We start from the raw sequence: 15,720 nt of genomic DNA, 5'->3' as shown, positions 1-15,720 counted from the left end.
TTTCTAGTCAAGGTGGTTTCCTGGTTTCCCCCTGTTGAGTTTTATATCCTTCTCCTTGTATTTGATCTTACTGGTAGTTTCATCCCTGTAATTTTTAGTTGTATGTGTGATACAACTGTAATATGGCTTTAAATAAAATGGGGAACTTGAAGAATTTGCTCTCTAGGAAGTTTAAATAGGCTGAATAAAGACTGGATAAACACATGTTACGGCTATTCCACTTGTCTTCCTCAGTCTGTACACTAGGAAGTTAAGATTAAAAACTAATCTTATGCTGGGATTTTAATGTATTTTTGTCTGTAAAGGGGATAAAATATATTTAGGTCCGTAGCAGACAATCTGCACTTTTAGATCATCTTAACAGCCATTTTAGACTACCATCCCATACATTTGATAACTGCAGAACCAATTGACGATGAGACCCAACAATTTGGATGAACTCTGTGTAGTCTGTACACAGCTTTAATCTGGTCAACTTGTACCATCTTGGTAGTAAATTGTCATATTATTTTTTCAAACTTTAACTTGCTTGAAAACCTTTCAAATGTTGAAAAAAGAATTTGAGAAAGTAGCATATTGGAAAAAAAAACTGAGAGTGTTACTCATTTAAATAATTTATTTTTCCATCAGGGACATCGGTTTGATGATTAATATACTGCATTCATTTTCTTCCTTTAAGAAACCTGAAACAAACAGGCTTGCATGGCGTATATATAATTCATTTAGGTGTTGAAGTCTGAGCCTACATTTGTAAGAGAAAATTTCAAATGAGCCATAATTAATATGTCACTTTAGGAGCAGCAGTGGGATGAGGGGGCGGAAGTAAATGGATTTACCTGATGTTCTTTCAGTGTGTGTGTGGAAAGGAGAAATTGAAGTTAATGCACAAAGAAAGGGCCAGCTTTGCAAGCTTGTTTCTTTGAGTTCATGCCAAAGTCAATAGGTGCATCTGTGGGTATCTCCTTCTGGAGGTGTGGAAAGAGTAGGTTAAGTGTGATGGACTGCAGCACATTTCAGGAGAGGAAGTTTGAAGAGTATGCGAATCTGAAAGGCCAACCTTGTTTTCTTCAGTTCTATTGCCATTTACTTGGTGAAACTTAAAATAAAAAAAACTTCTTGAGCACGTCCAGTTCTTTTCTCTCTTACCTGTGAATATGAAGCAATATATTAAAGGCAGAAATGCTATATGCACGTATGTTATACTGTTTGCTCAATACTTGTCTTCCATGAGATTTTGACTGCCATCATCACTTGGATAGGACGTGTCCCCCAAAAGCTCCTGAGTTCGTGCAGCAAGGTCTGGAGGCAAAATGATTGGATTATGAGTGCTGTAAGCTAATCAGTCCATCCTAGTTTGGGTGGCAACTATAAGTGGTGGGCCGTAACTGCAGGAGGTGGATCCCTGGGAGGGCAGTGCCCTGGGAGGGTTCATCTTCCTTGCAGCCCCTTCTGTCTCCCCCTCTTTGCTTCCTATCTGTCATAAATGGAGCAGGGCTTCTCCATTACGCCCTTCCGCCAGGATGTCCTGCCTCATCTTGGGCCCAGAGCAGTGGAATCTGCCTACCATGGATGAAACCTCTGAACCATGAGCCAAGATAAACTTCTCTTTCTCTAAGTTGTTCTTGTTGGGTATTTTGGTCACAGTGACTCAACCCCGACTAAAACAACTGTCACAGGAGCTTGATATTTCAATCTAGGTAAAAAGGTGCTCTGGATATTTTTTCCAGACTGATCTTCAAGTATTTCAAATGACACTCTTGGTGAGTTCAGTTCTTTTTCACATACACAGGACTAGGAAGGGTTTCTATCAATGTGATTAAACTTGTCTGGTTGATATCAAGCTCATCATAGAAGGATTTTAGGGGAAGGTTCTGCAGACTTGGCTCTTACCCCAGAAGTTTCATCCAAATCCAAAGTTATTACTGTATCAATGGGTCCAGTAAATCATCCAAAATGGAAAATAGTGCCCGTGTTTTCAGGGGTACTGTCTCTATACTATCTGGCTAATAATACATCTTCTAGCAAAACTTAGAAATAAATTGGCATCTTTATACATTATGTCAGAACTCCAAGGTAAAAAGGATCGGAGCTCAGAATCAGGAGGCTTATTGTTCCTAGTGATCAAGTCCTCATGAAGGCCTGTGCCTAGCTGAGCCATCCTTTTTAAAGAGATGCTTGGATGTTCAGTGGACCTAAGGGCACAAGAAAAGATAGTGATAGTGAGAAAACTTGATAATTACCCTTTGTGGGACAGCTACTGCACATGAGGTTGTGTAGCCTGAAAATGAGATGCTTTATGGGAGTTATGGTAGCACACTTATAGTTATGTTAGTCAGTTTTCTATCCCTGGGACAAAATACCTGAGAAAAAGAACTTAGAGGAGGAAAGATTTATTTTGGCTCACAGTGTCAGAGGTCTCAGTCCATAATGGATTGATTCTATTGCTCTGGGCCTGAAGCAAAGCAGGATATCATGGCAAAAGGGTGTGGTGGAGGAAAGCTGCTCACCTGATGGCAGGTAGGAAGCAGAGAGAAAAAGAACAAGGAGTCCAGGGACAAGATAAACCCTTCCAGGACCCCTCCTCAGTGATTAGGCTGTACCTGTGAATGCTGCATTGTGGAGCAAGTGAAAATGTTAGAAAAGAATAACTGGAACTTTAGGGTTAAATGTGTAGACTTGGGAATCAGAGAGGTTGGAATTTTATTCTGGATTCCCTCACTTATTATTGTATGTTTTTGATATTTATTATCTTGAAACTTTGTTTTCTCATCTAAAATACAAATGAACACAATATTTACTTGATAGGGTTGCTTGATGGTTAAATAAGATAATGCATTAAAGTATTTACTAGAATACAGAAGGTGATCAATAAATGAAAAATACAAAGTTATTAATATTATCAATATATATATATTGGCACAGGAGTACCAGGGATTGAACTCAGGGCCATTTGACCACTGAGCCACATCCCCAGCCCTATTTTGTATTTTATTTAGAGATGGGGTCTCACTGAGGTGCTTAGGACCTCCCTTTTGCTGAGGCTGGCTTTGAACTCCCAATCTTCCTGCCTCCGCCTCCTGAGCTGCTACGATTACAGGCATGTGCCACCATACCCAGCTTGATGTCTTTTAACCTGAAAAATTGTATATGATAATATGCTGAATACATTGCAACAGATATCTTCCATGGAAAAAATAGTACTTTGATTTTTTTTAGTAGTTTGAAATGTTGAAAAAGCAGTTATTAATACATCACTAAATCTGCATGTTATTTAAGAATTGCTCTTAATATTATGCTGCATCCTGTGTTTATGTAGAAAGTCCATTTAACCCTTCCTTTAATAAACAACAACAAAAAAAGACATTCACCAAGTAAGTGCTAGGAATGAGCAAAAAGGAGACTATTTGAAGAAAGTCAAATCGCTTAATTTTTAGAATATGTTGGGCATTTGTTCATAAATTGAGACTGCCTTTACCCAGCATTCCAAGTTTTCTCTGTGATGACAGAAAATTCCATTTTATAACAGCGGAGTGTCAGGAATTAATTATGTCACCAGTTATTTGTTCAACATTAAGATGTCATTGGGAGTTTGAGAAAGAAATCAAATGAATACATTTTTGTTGTCATTGGTGTGAAGGTCTAAAAATCCCTTCTTGTCAAAAATTAGAACAAGTAGCTTGAGAATTTGGAAGAAAAAAAACAAGAAGACATTTCCAGGGGAAGTTCACATTAATAGCCATGAGTGTCTAATTAATTTAATGCCATTTAGCTTGCATTCACATAAACAGGTTTAGTTTTATAGGAGTTTACATTTTGTGATATAGGAGTTGCAATTTTTCTGAGCTCCTTGAAAACTCTATGCTCTGCTCTATTCTTTGCTTTCATAAATTTTGGTGTTGCAAAACTGTTAGTCATAAAAAGGCATTTATAGTTCAATATAATTTTCCTTCTTTTTCTTTTATTTTCTTTAAAAATGCAGTTTTAAAAGTAATAAAGCTCTTCCTTCTGTAAATCTTCAATCTTTTTTTCCTAAGGGAAGATTAATTTGTAAATATGCTAATGGATTTGTATAATATTAAACTTTCCCAAGAAAAATTACATTACTTCATATGAATGAACACATCTATCTTATCCAATTTATAAACTAATGGTTGAAAACCCCCAAACTGTTTCCTACTATGTGTCTTATAACTAAAATGGCTGTAGGCACAGCCGCAAACTTGGCATTTCTCAGCAAATTTATTGGGTGAAATTTTTTTTCAGTCCCTTTATTGAGTTTTCCTCATTTAGTTGTATTTGGATTCCAGCTAATAAAATGCAATTTCTCTTAGCAAAAGGTGAAAAAGTAAACGTGCTGCTCAAAATAGAAGCAATTTCTAAACAGGAAGTAGATTAAAAAGAACAAATGCTTAGTTTAAAAGTGATATTGGTGGTTGGGATGCTGTGATGGAGATGTTCCCACAGCTAACTTTCATTAAAACAGCAGGGTGACTTTTTAGGTCAGGCAATGAGCTAAGGGCTTGGAGGTTTAGTTAGGTAGCTATTACAGATTTGCTTTGATATTATACATGAGAACTTCACCCCTCTTCATCTTGTTTGTTTCTTTATTACTTATTTTTACCAGCGAGATCATTCTATTATATTAATGGCTTTCTGCAGACAGGCAAACATCCTGTTACCTGCCAGTACTCTGAGATGACCTTCAAAGCGATCCCTGGTTGTTGTTCTTATGGGATACCCTGAATTCAGCTCTGAGGTGGGATTTATATTACTTGGGCATTTCCCCCTGAGGGTCTCAGTGAGACTGGCTGAACTATTCAGGGAATTAAGCAGGAGGAGAGAGGCTATAAATGAGAATCAACACTGTTAATTCCACAAATAGACAGCGACTTGGAATTCTGATAATTCTTCTCAATAATTAGATACCCTGTTTCATAAAAATTATCTACTAGTAACTCCAAGGAATCCCCACTCAAGAGAAGACTACAGTCAAGGACAATTATGGTAGTTATCTTCTTTCTAGATATTCCCAGAAGTTTATCTTAGGAGGGTTCTGTGTAATGTGAAGAAAATGGGATCTGGTTAGTAGTCCCACAAAAGTAAGACTGTGTGGAGAATTCACCAGATAGGTTTGCTTCCTTGTGTTAGGTTAGAGCTGGGTGGTGGATGGGAAGGAAAATAAATCAAGTTTGGATAAATGGAAAGTCCAGGAATGTACTTAGCATCAGACATTGCTGTCTTCTGGTGTTCGCATTATGCCTGTAGCAATCGGTCAGCGTCCATTGCTCAGCTCTTGTTTTCTTTGTTTGGCTTTATTGTTAGTCATCTTCTGTCTGGTCATCAGCTAGTGTAGCCATACATTGACTTTCTCTTCCTCAACATTTTCTGCAAATTCGAGGGCTGCTGGTCTTGGATCATGTACCTACTCTTAGAGCTGGAGTCTGTGCATCAGTCAGTCTCGCCCAAAACATTAGCACTAAGAATGGGAGAACAGAGTTCCTGAGGGTAACATAGCCTGCTGGTTGCAGAAGCAGGGGCAATGCAACACGTGCAAGCAAGAAGAACATGTCCCCATCACCATGATGAATTGAAAACACGGGTCATAATAAATAGGAAGAGGAATTCGAGTTATAAAATGATAAGAGGGAGCATTTTGCTTCACATAAAGAGTACTCAGGGAATTCTTTGTTGAGATCACCTTATTCAAAATGAGGTCTTTGATGGAAATGTTGCTAGGTGGGTCTAGATAAAACTGGATGGGAAAAGAGCATCCTTGGCTTATGAGTAGTTTTGTAATGTTATCTGCAAGTTCTGTTTCTTCCAACATGAAAGTAGTTTCTCCCAAAGCAGGCACTGTCTTCCAGTATCTTACTGAACTTCTCTAAGAACATAACATAGGGCTGGATTCAAAGCAAAGTCTAAGTACGTACTTCTGATGGATTTATTTCAGCTGTTGGTCATGCTTATCACACTGAAGGATTTCTCAGGGAGTTTTTTTAAACCTATCCTCACTGAGAGTGGCATTTGTTTCCTATCTTTCCATATGACTTGAAGAGTCTGAATATGTCCTTTTAACGTGCCTCCAGGTTTCTGTGCTTTCTCTCACACCACCAACGCTCTGTCTGGCAGAAGCTGGGACCGCGGCTGCTGTCTTTCTTCCATACTGAAGGTCTGTGCTGTGCATAGTACTGCTTCATGCTGCTTTCCTGATCCACTTTGCAAAACTGCCTGGAAGAAAGTGCTTTTTGGATAATCTGAAAGAGGGAAATATATTGAACATCATTTTGCTTGGGCATATTTCATGGGTTAAATACATTTAAAATGCTATTACAGTGAATTGCTACAGAGAGCAAGCATTTCTCAAATTCTAACAGTGGTCATCTAGTTTCAGAGCATGTAGGATACATTGTAACTAAAAAACAGGCAGACCTTTAGGGTAGTTTTTTTTTTTTTTTTTTTTTTTTTTTTTAGAAACATGGGATTTTAGTGGACTGTAAGAGTTCTTGATAGGATTTTTGGATGAGGCCTCAGAGATAATATAGTCCAGAGATAGAAAATAGATTCATCTTGTGTGCCAAATTTGATCAGTTGGTGGTGGTTGCCTGGAGAGCTGTGTTAAGAAGGAATTTATGGCAAAGTCCAGACTCAGTGGGGAAAGTGCCTGGATAAATTTTTTTTCATGTCTACCACGGTTAAAGAAGGGGAGAGTGGCACCATATGTAGAATGTACTTGCCGACTCGGTGCAGTCTCCCACTTTACAAAATTAGAAAAACCACTCTAAGATCATATTCCTTGTTAGTAGCAGAACCCAGTCTTTTTTAGTTCAGCCTCTAAATGTTCCCCCAAAGTGATTTCCAAATGGGTTAACTGAGATAGGTCTGCAAAAGCAGTCATAATAGGGCCTGATAGATTATCTAATTTCAGCAACTATTAGCTAAATGCAACATTTAATTAAATTATACATTCCCTTCTTAACCAAGGAGTCATCAAATACTTACTGACCTTGTACTATGTGCTAGGTACACTTAGTACTTAGCACACATGATGAGCATGCTCCCCAGAGTTTTGACAACCTCTTCCATCAGAAGCAAGTAGCTGGAGTATAGCAGCCATCATCTGGGCCACGTTGTTCTGTTTTCACTCATTACCAATTTGGTTCTCTCTCTGATCTGTAAACCTAGATAGATGAGGGAGAAGCACACAGTTATTTCACTTGTATCATCCTGTGTAAATTGTCTACTTTCCTAAACAAGTACTACCCTTTGGTCTCTATGATAAATCTCATGAAAATGGAATTATATTCAAATGAATCAGCAGCACATTATGGACCTGGTTTTTAATAACAGGTGTCTAACGTGTGCATGCGACATGCAAAATATGCTGATGCAAATGGATGATTGCATGTGCAAAAATATGCAGATTAATGTGCAAACAGATGTTCAAATAATTTCCCATTATTGCATGCCATTACCCTTTATGAATGCACAACTGCATATTTTGTATACAGATATGTTTGCATTGTTTGTATTTCGTGTGTGCAATTTATACAAATCTTTTCAAGGATTGCTCTCCATCATATCCCTAATTGGGAAGTCTTAACCTTCCCATGCATTTTCAGTCCCCTGAGAGAGTTCCTCTGCAAGCAAAGGAAAATACTATGACTTACCATTAGAAAGCTTGATATCACCAGAAGATAAATGCTAATTTTTATCTGTCTCTCTTTGTTAGAAATGTGGTCCTTTCCTATCAATACAGCTTTTGATGTCAGTGTAATAAAATGTAAAATCTGTGCAGATTCTCAAACTGTCAAAACAACAGTATGCACTTAACAAAACTTATCTGGCTCTTGGTAAGTGTTTAATTTTTGTTTTGTTGGTTTTTCTTACATCTCCATTCCCTCAGAGTTATCAGTGCTCACAGATAACCCCATGAAATATATCTTTGATTTTGAGGTAAAAGAAACCTTGGCTTATGATGAACTCTTTTAGGGATTTTTTTTCCTAGACAATTTTAGATATCAGATCAAGAAATAGAAAATAAAGTTAGAATCTCGCTTTTACACCAAGCATTTTAGATGATTTTTTTCAAATTGCTGTATTTTCTTACTAAGTTGGCTTAGTCTATTCCATTATCGCTGGAAAATTAAAATTGCAAAAGTTCGATTTCCTTCTCTAATACTTGTTATTAACATCACATTTTAATATACTCCAACGAATACATTTGTGAAATAATATTTTACTTTATAATTTTTGTCAAGCTGAGTTTTGCCATAATTTGGTTTAAAAACTCCGTATATTTCTTCATTAATATGGTACTTTCTGGTCTCATCAGTAGTTTCAATTTATCTCTTACAAAAAAAAAAACAAACCTGAAATTCGTACTTCCCCTATAGAATCAAGAGGTATATATGTTTAAATAGAATTTAAGTACAAAATAATTGTTGGGAGGTGGTGAAGAGAAAAAGAAACAAAGATCATTGTGGACAACTACTTCTCTGTTCTATAAAGAAAAAAAATATGGCGAATCATCTATTTTTATCCAATTACTGAAGTATTATTAAAATACAATCTCCTATATTTCTACAACTTAAAAAAAAAAGTGTGTGTGTGTGGGGGGGGCTTTAGTGTGGTTATTATTACCTATAGTGAAACATAGAGGTTATGTTAGAAAATAATATTTGAGATATAGTATCTCTTTTGTAATCTGCAAAGAAAAACGTGTACATGTTTTCACTGCTGCAACCTGAAGCAAAGCGAAGAGTTAAACGCTTGTTGTCTTTTGAGGTGCCCTCCCCTCCGATGCGACTTATGATTATGAGTTCCGAGGCATTAAATCTCAAGGCCCATCGACTTGCATCTTACAGCCCTGCCTGTCTGTGGACAGGACCCTGTCTGTCTGTTTCCTCTATTGCACTATTTTGTTTGTACTACTGTAATCATTTTGCCGGCCCAGATCTGTGTGGGTGTGCTGGCAGCTTTACAACAAAGTTACATGGGAACAGAGTTAAGGTTGAATATTTATTAGAAGAAGCCATCTGGCGTCAGGCTGTCTGTACAGGGGGGCTCGTTTCTTTAGTAGGCTCTCCTCTTTCTCTATAGCTCTTCCTCCCTTTCTCTTTCCTGCTCTCTCTCCCCCTGCTCCTCATTTCACAGTTCTGAAAAAGTTGAATGTGCTTCTCTATCCCATTAATTTTGTCCTTTGCATTTATGTTCTTAAAAAAAAATCACCAGATTGCTTTTTCTTTAATTTTTTTTTTCTCTATCTGGGGGGCAGCTTGCTGTTTGTGTCCACAATGGCAGTGCCCACTGAGGGTCACCCCTTGAAGGCAGCAGGACTACCACAGTGGGACAGCAGCTTCGTATAGGGGCTTACAAGTTGCCCTAGACATCCAGTTTTCTGTTTCTGCTTTCCTTTTCTTTTTTCACCTCCAGTAAGCAAATTAATATAAAAGCACCTCTCTTTGGAGCCAGACTAAGTCCACATACGCAATCAGATGCATTCTTGGAGAATAAGCAGTTCCTTCAGCAGTTGTGCCATCTTGCTCCACGTCAGCTGTCTGAAATCGCTTTTTAAATGGTCTTTGAGATGGTTAGCTTTTTTCACTTACCATTTTTGTGTAAATTGTTCATTTTCCTCTTCTGTGAACGTGCCCATTTTCTTTTTTGTTGTGGCTGCAACTCTCCCTGGCTCTGTGTATCCTCCTGCACACATGGCCTCTGCTGGGAGCCTCCCCCAGTCTGTGCAGTTTGTACTGAACTCTTAAGTGTGCTCCGTAAGATGCCATTATCACCAGCCTGATAGAAGGATGCCCACTTTAAAACACGCACAGTATGTAACCCAGGAGGCCGGGGCGGGGGGTGGGGGGAAGGAGGCTCGTGAGCCAATGATCACCATTGCACCTGAAAACCCACCCAGACATGGCAACAAGTATTTTGTGAATGCAAAGGAAGCCTGTCAGTTTTGCTTTGCTTCTTTGTGGGATGACAGCCAAATTCTGGGTTAGCCTCTGTCACGTCGTCGCTGCAAGCTGACTTCTCTCCCTTCACTCCACAATGTGGGAAACTGCCCAGAGAGATTCCATGGAGAGACTGCACTAGGGAGAGGAGGATTTCTCAAGGCTTGATAAATCTCCAGTAACACATTTATCCTGATATTGGAAGGGGTGGGGGTGATTTGTTTACTCATTTGTCTAGTTATCCAGGGTACAGGAGTTATCAAAGGAATCAAATGGGAGAAATTAAAATGATTAGGGCAGCACCTCTAGTGCAGATGGGCTGTTAGAAATCTAAAGAGTTCAAAGAGCCTGAGTCAAATCAGCTTAATAGCCACTGTCTTTGCTCCATTGTAAGCATGGCTTTTTGTTGTTGTTGTTCCTCTGAACTTGATTTTTCATTTTCTCAGGTGGGCTATGGACTAGCTAGTCACTTTAGTAGAGAGCCCTTATTTCAGGCAGCTTCAAATGCCTCATCATTTCTGAATGAGTTTCAGCTCCAGGAGATTTCAGTGCTGGAAGAATTGCAATAAGCTATGAAACTTTATCCCTTCTCAAGACTCTTCCGAGTCACTGGGGAGCCCTGGCTTCCACGGGTAATGGTAATCGCTCTCCTCACTTAGGGAAGGAAGGTGCCACCCCAGGGTCACATGACAATACCAGAGAGGTTAAATCAACTTCCAGCTGAGGTTTTACAGATACATTTGGGATCTTGGAATGATATTACCATATTATTGTGCTTTTACTCTTGTTTCTTTTGGCTCAGGGGTGAGGGAATGGTCTTGTGTAACAGATTTACCCAGGGAAAGCTTCACCTGATCCAAGGAAGACTGGGCTCCAATGTCACCCTGTTTTAGTTTAACGGATACAAAATGTCTCAAAGAGAAATGTTGTTGGTATTCTGAGACTTGTATTTATCTTTAATTTTTGAAAGACTTAGTCAGGAAAAGAATCCAACACATTATCTCAGGGGAGATGAGTATGGAATGAGAGTAATAACTATTAAAATAAGAGAGGCGTTCAGGGAAATGGCTGGTCATTTGATGCTTTTTTTTCCCATCAGAAATCTGCCAAATAAAAAAAAAGTTACCTGATACATATGCCACTGGGATAACTAATTGTGACTATTTTTAAGAAATTATGTATCACCTATGTTTTTCTGCAAAGATTTAATTGGATAAAGAAATAGCTTTAACCTAATGATCACCCTAATCATCAAGATTTCATTATGGATCAAGTACTGATAAATCATAGGGGGGAAAAAACAACTTTTTTATTCTTTATACTTTTTTCCTAAAACAAAAACAAACAAAAAACCCTCCAGGAGTATGACACCTGGTGAAATTCCTTTGTCTATAGCAGGTTTCCCAGACTATCTTAAAGAAAATAATTATTTTTATTAAAGGAGAAACATGAGTCACATTCCCAAGGATTTAACAATCTTTTTTTTTTTTTTAAAGAGAGAGAGGTAGAGAGAGGATTTTAATATTTATTTTTTAGTTATCGGCGGGCACAACATCTTTGTTTGTATGTGGTGCTGAGGATCGAACCTGGGCCGTGCCCATGCCAGGCGAGCGCGCTACCGCTTGAGCCCACATCCCCAGCCCAGGATTTAACAATCTTAACACAGGAGACAACAAACTATTTTATTAACAAAAACATATAAATACAACAACAGTCAAAATGTGTTAGTTTGCTGTCTGCATATTTATTGATTGATTCATTCCTCAATATTTGAGCATTCCTCGGTCTATGCAAAATATTGTGCCAGGTGTTGTGACATAGTCTAAGCTTATTTCATACAATCTGTATCCTCAAGGACCCTACAGTATAGCTTAGGAGAAAGGCATCTCACTAACAGTAACAAATAGAATTGATTAATTATCTTAAGAGTGATGAAAAAAAGGAACAAGTTTAGGAAGTTTTCTGTTTCAGAAGACGTGACCCACACAGAGAAAGCAGTCCGTCTTAGAGCACAGGACATTTGTGCAGTGGTAGTGAAAAATAAAAAGGGACAGATTGGCCTGAACAAGATTTTGAATGCCTAGGACAGAACATTCACTTAATTTGAGGGACAGTGGGAACTGTTGGATGAGCAAGTGTTATATTTTGAGAATCAGAAGAGTGTGTGAGAAGTTAGATCAGAACTTTACTCCAAGGAATCAGACCAAGTAAGGTAAGGGTGGTTCTATGGCAGTTGGAAAGAACAAGAAAGGAAATGAAAAATCTATGTATATAAAAAAAGTGGTAGACCTTCACTCAACTGGGTGAAGAGAAACAAGACAATGACACAGTCTAAGATTTTCAAATTGGCATGAATCAAAATTTGGGGAAAATAAATAGGACCAGGGGAATAAAGACTCTGAGGAAAGAAATGGTAAAGTAAATATTTTGGTTTTAGATAAGTTGACTTTGAGATGTGTAGATCATGCCCAGGGGATGACCTGGAGCATAAAACTGAAAAAGAGTGTGACCTATGGTCCAATAGTGAATCAGAATAGTAATGGGAATCGTGAGTTACATGCAGGGATTGATAATTGAATATTTGAAAGTGGATGACATCCTCAAGGAAGAGTATAGAGAGTCAGAAGAGAAGTCTCAGGATAAAACACAGAGACAAAGCAAATATTTCAGAGTTGGAGGAGAAAGAACTGGAAAGCTATATTTTCGAAAACGATCCAAAGACAATCACAATCAGGTAATGCAGATAATACAAGGAGCATATCAAGGATAGAGAACATTGAATCCTGAACAGATATATTAGTAAATTGACACCTTTACATGTGGTGGCGTGGGGGGCTGCTTTACAGGGATACAGGGATGGTGAAAAGGAAAATAGAGTGTTCTTTCAAAAAAATTGACAATAACAGGTGGGGGAAGGGGTGAAATATAGGCTAGTTCCAATGAACAGAGGAAGTAAAATTTAAATTGGAAAGAACTAAATTCCTTTGTGGGCAGAGGAAAGAAAAAAATCCAAAAGAAACAAGACAAAGATAGACCAACCTTCAAATGCTGCCTTTGAAACCTGTCATTATCTTCAGAGGAGTAATATCTCCCCCTCCAATTCCATTAAATGTTAAAATGAATAAATTTCTTTTGATGATAAAAATGATAAAGTTATTAAAAGCAATTATAGCACTTCAACATGTTGGCAAAGGAACTGATTTCCTGAATGAGAATCCTAGAGCATAAGAAACAAAATTTAAAAAATCAATAAGTGGGATGGCAGCAAACTAAAACCTTCTTCATGGCAAAAGAAACAAGAGTGTGAAGAGAGAGCACACAGAATGGGAGAAAATCTTCATGCCTTAGATAAGGCTTTCATTTCCAGGATATACAAAGGACTCAAAAAGCTTAACACCAAAAAATCAAATAATCAAATTAACAAATGGGCAAAGGAACTGAACAGACCTTATTCAAAAGAAGAAATATGATCAACAAATATATGAAGAAATGTTCACCATTCCAAGTAGTTAGAGAAATGTAAATTAAAACTATAAATAGATTCCATCTCACTCCAGTCAGATGACAATTATCAAAAGTACAAGTAATAACATATGTTGGCAAGGATGTGTGGAAAAGGGAACACTCATGCATTGTTGATGGGACTGCAAATTGGTGTAACCCTTCTGGAAAGCAGTATGGAGATTCCTTAAAAAAACAGGAATGGAACCCCCATTTGACTCAGTTATCCCACTCCTCTGCATACTGCAGGATTTAAATTAGCATATTATAGTGACATAGCCATATCAATGTTTATAGCAGCACAATTCATAACAGCAAAGCTATGGAACCAACCTAGGTGTCTTTGAACAGATGAATGGATAAAGAAAATGTGATATATCCACATAATGGAATATTACTTAGCTATAAAGAAGAATGACTTTATGATATTTACCAGTTTATGGATGGATCTGGAGAATATCATGCTAAGTGAAATAAGCCAATCCCAAAAAACCAAAGGTGGAATGTTTTTTGCTGATATGTGGAAGCTAAACCACAACAAAGGGGTAGAAGGGAAAGAAGAGAAAATTAGCAGAATAGACAAAGGGGAAAAAATAATGGGAGTGGGGATAGGAAAAGGAAAGACAGCAAGATGTATCTAACATAATTATGCCTATGTACACATATGGAAACACCTAAGTGAATCCCACCATTGTACCCACCCACATGAATTGAGTCTTAATTAGAGTTAGATATATGCCATGCTTGTATAATTTTATCAAAATGGATTCTATGATCATGTATAACTAAGAAGAACCAATAAAAATAAAAAAAAATTACATAGTAGTATTGACAAAGAAATAAAAATAATCTAATTGTCTATATAGTGATAGCATCTCTTAATCCTTGGTCTGTGTGTGTGTGTGTGTGTGTGCGCGTTCGCTCACGTGTCACAAAATCATGTTCATACTACAAATGATGTTTAGTCCTTTTAACTATACACCGGTTCTTAAAATTTTTGAAAAATTTTGATTTTTACCTAATGAGTGTACACAGAACTGTATGGAGACATCAATGTTTATTGTTGGAGTTTTAATGTATCTTATAGTTCCTTTTGTGGTTAGTAATGTTGTACACTGTTTATCTTCTTAGAACTCATACTTCTTTTGTGACATTTTTGTTAATGTAATTATGATTTTAGGTTTTACTTATTGGTTTTTATCAGGTAATAGCAAGACTGTAGTAGATCTTTACAAAATATTTTCACAGCATGTTACATTTTAGCTGTGCTATTTGCTGCAAGAATTTTTTCTCCTCCTCCTCCTCCTCCTCCTCCTCCTCCTCCTCCTCCTCCTCCTCCTCTTTTTAAAGGTATGGGGGAATTCTACCACTGAGCTACATCATCTTTGACCCAAGTCCTTTTAATTGTTTATTTAGAGACAAGAAGTCACTAAGTTGCTGAGGCTGGCCTTGAAATTGTGATCCTCCTACCTGGGTCTTCCAAATTGCTGGGATTACAGGTGTGTGCCATTGCAACCAGCTTAATGGGAGCTATTTGGTATAAGAATTAAAAAAATTAAAATTAAAAAAAATATATATATATATTGCAGTCCTTTTAATCTATGGAACCTTAAAATTTCCAAATAATGAATTGAATATTAAATAGTATTTTTCTCAATGATGTATTAGGCTACACTTGTTGCATTCTATATTTTTACTTGAATTATGAGTTCCTCCTAAGCTATTACTGTATTGTTTTTTTTGCTGACTTAGAAGATATTTCCATGCCATGTTAATTATTGTACTACTATGATGCCTCTTTACATTTTAAAAATTTCCATACATATTTTCATCTTTATTCTTTCAGATTTATTTTTGAATTAAAAAAAAAAACCTACATAAAAAGGCCATTGGGATTTTGTTCTTTTTTTCTGAATATTCTGGTCCTAACAATATTCAGAAAAGGGACTTATCTCTAATTTTTTCCAAACTGTAAAATTCTTTGGCAAACTTGATTTTTTTTTCTTTACCTGTGTCTCCATTTGTCACGTGAAGTTGTTATCTCTATATTTTATCTTTTTGTAGTGATTTTGAATGAAAACTTTTAAATCTGTAAATAGTAATCAGACAATATAGAAACACTACAGGATTTTTTTAAAATGTATTTGCCTTTAGGCTCTCAACTTGGTGCTCATTAATTTTAATTTTAAATTGATTCTTCTAGATTATCCAGTCATATAATCATAAAATAAGTACAGGGGGATAAATATTGCCCTTTAATTAC

At 37.1% G+C, this 15,720-nt stretch overlaps 1 long non-coding RNA gene across 4 annotated transcripts in view; it reads right to left on the bottom strand.

Annotated features, from left to right (window-relative positions):
* Window positions 1-598: 598 nt before the first annotated feature.
* LOC124080888 (uncharacterized) overlaps window positions 599-15,720 on the bottom strand; it is a 64,043-nt gene continuing 48,921 nt past the window's right edge. For 2 of the 4 annotated variants that reach the window (XR_009225169.1, XR_009225168.1), the window contains exons 2-3: window positions 7,004-7,178; window positions 599-6,254 (exon numbers count right to left, since the gene is read on the bottom strand). This is a non-coding gene — a long non-coding RNA (uncharacterized LOC124080888). The remainder of the gene's footprint in view (window positions 6,255-7,003; window positions 7,179-15,720) is intronic. The other 2 variants (XR_009225170.1, XR_006847883.2) reach the window with 2 other exon arrangements.

Source organism: Marmota monax, unplaced genomic scaffold (genome assembly GCF_021218885.2).
Source record: "Marmota monax isolate L192 unplaced genomic scaffold, Marmota_monax_Labrador192_F-V1.1 WCK01_AAM20220418_F8-fsc00048, whole genome shotgun sequence".
Classification (NCBI taxonomy): Eukaryota; Metazoa; Chordata; class Mammalia; order Rodentia; family Sciuridae; genus Marmota; species Marmota monax.
The sequence above is the reverse complement of the archived record's forward strand: the minus strand, read 5'-3'. Positions and strand labels throughout refer to the sequence as shown.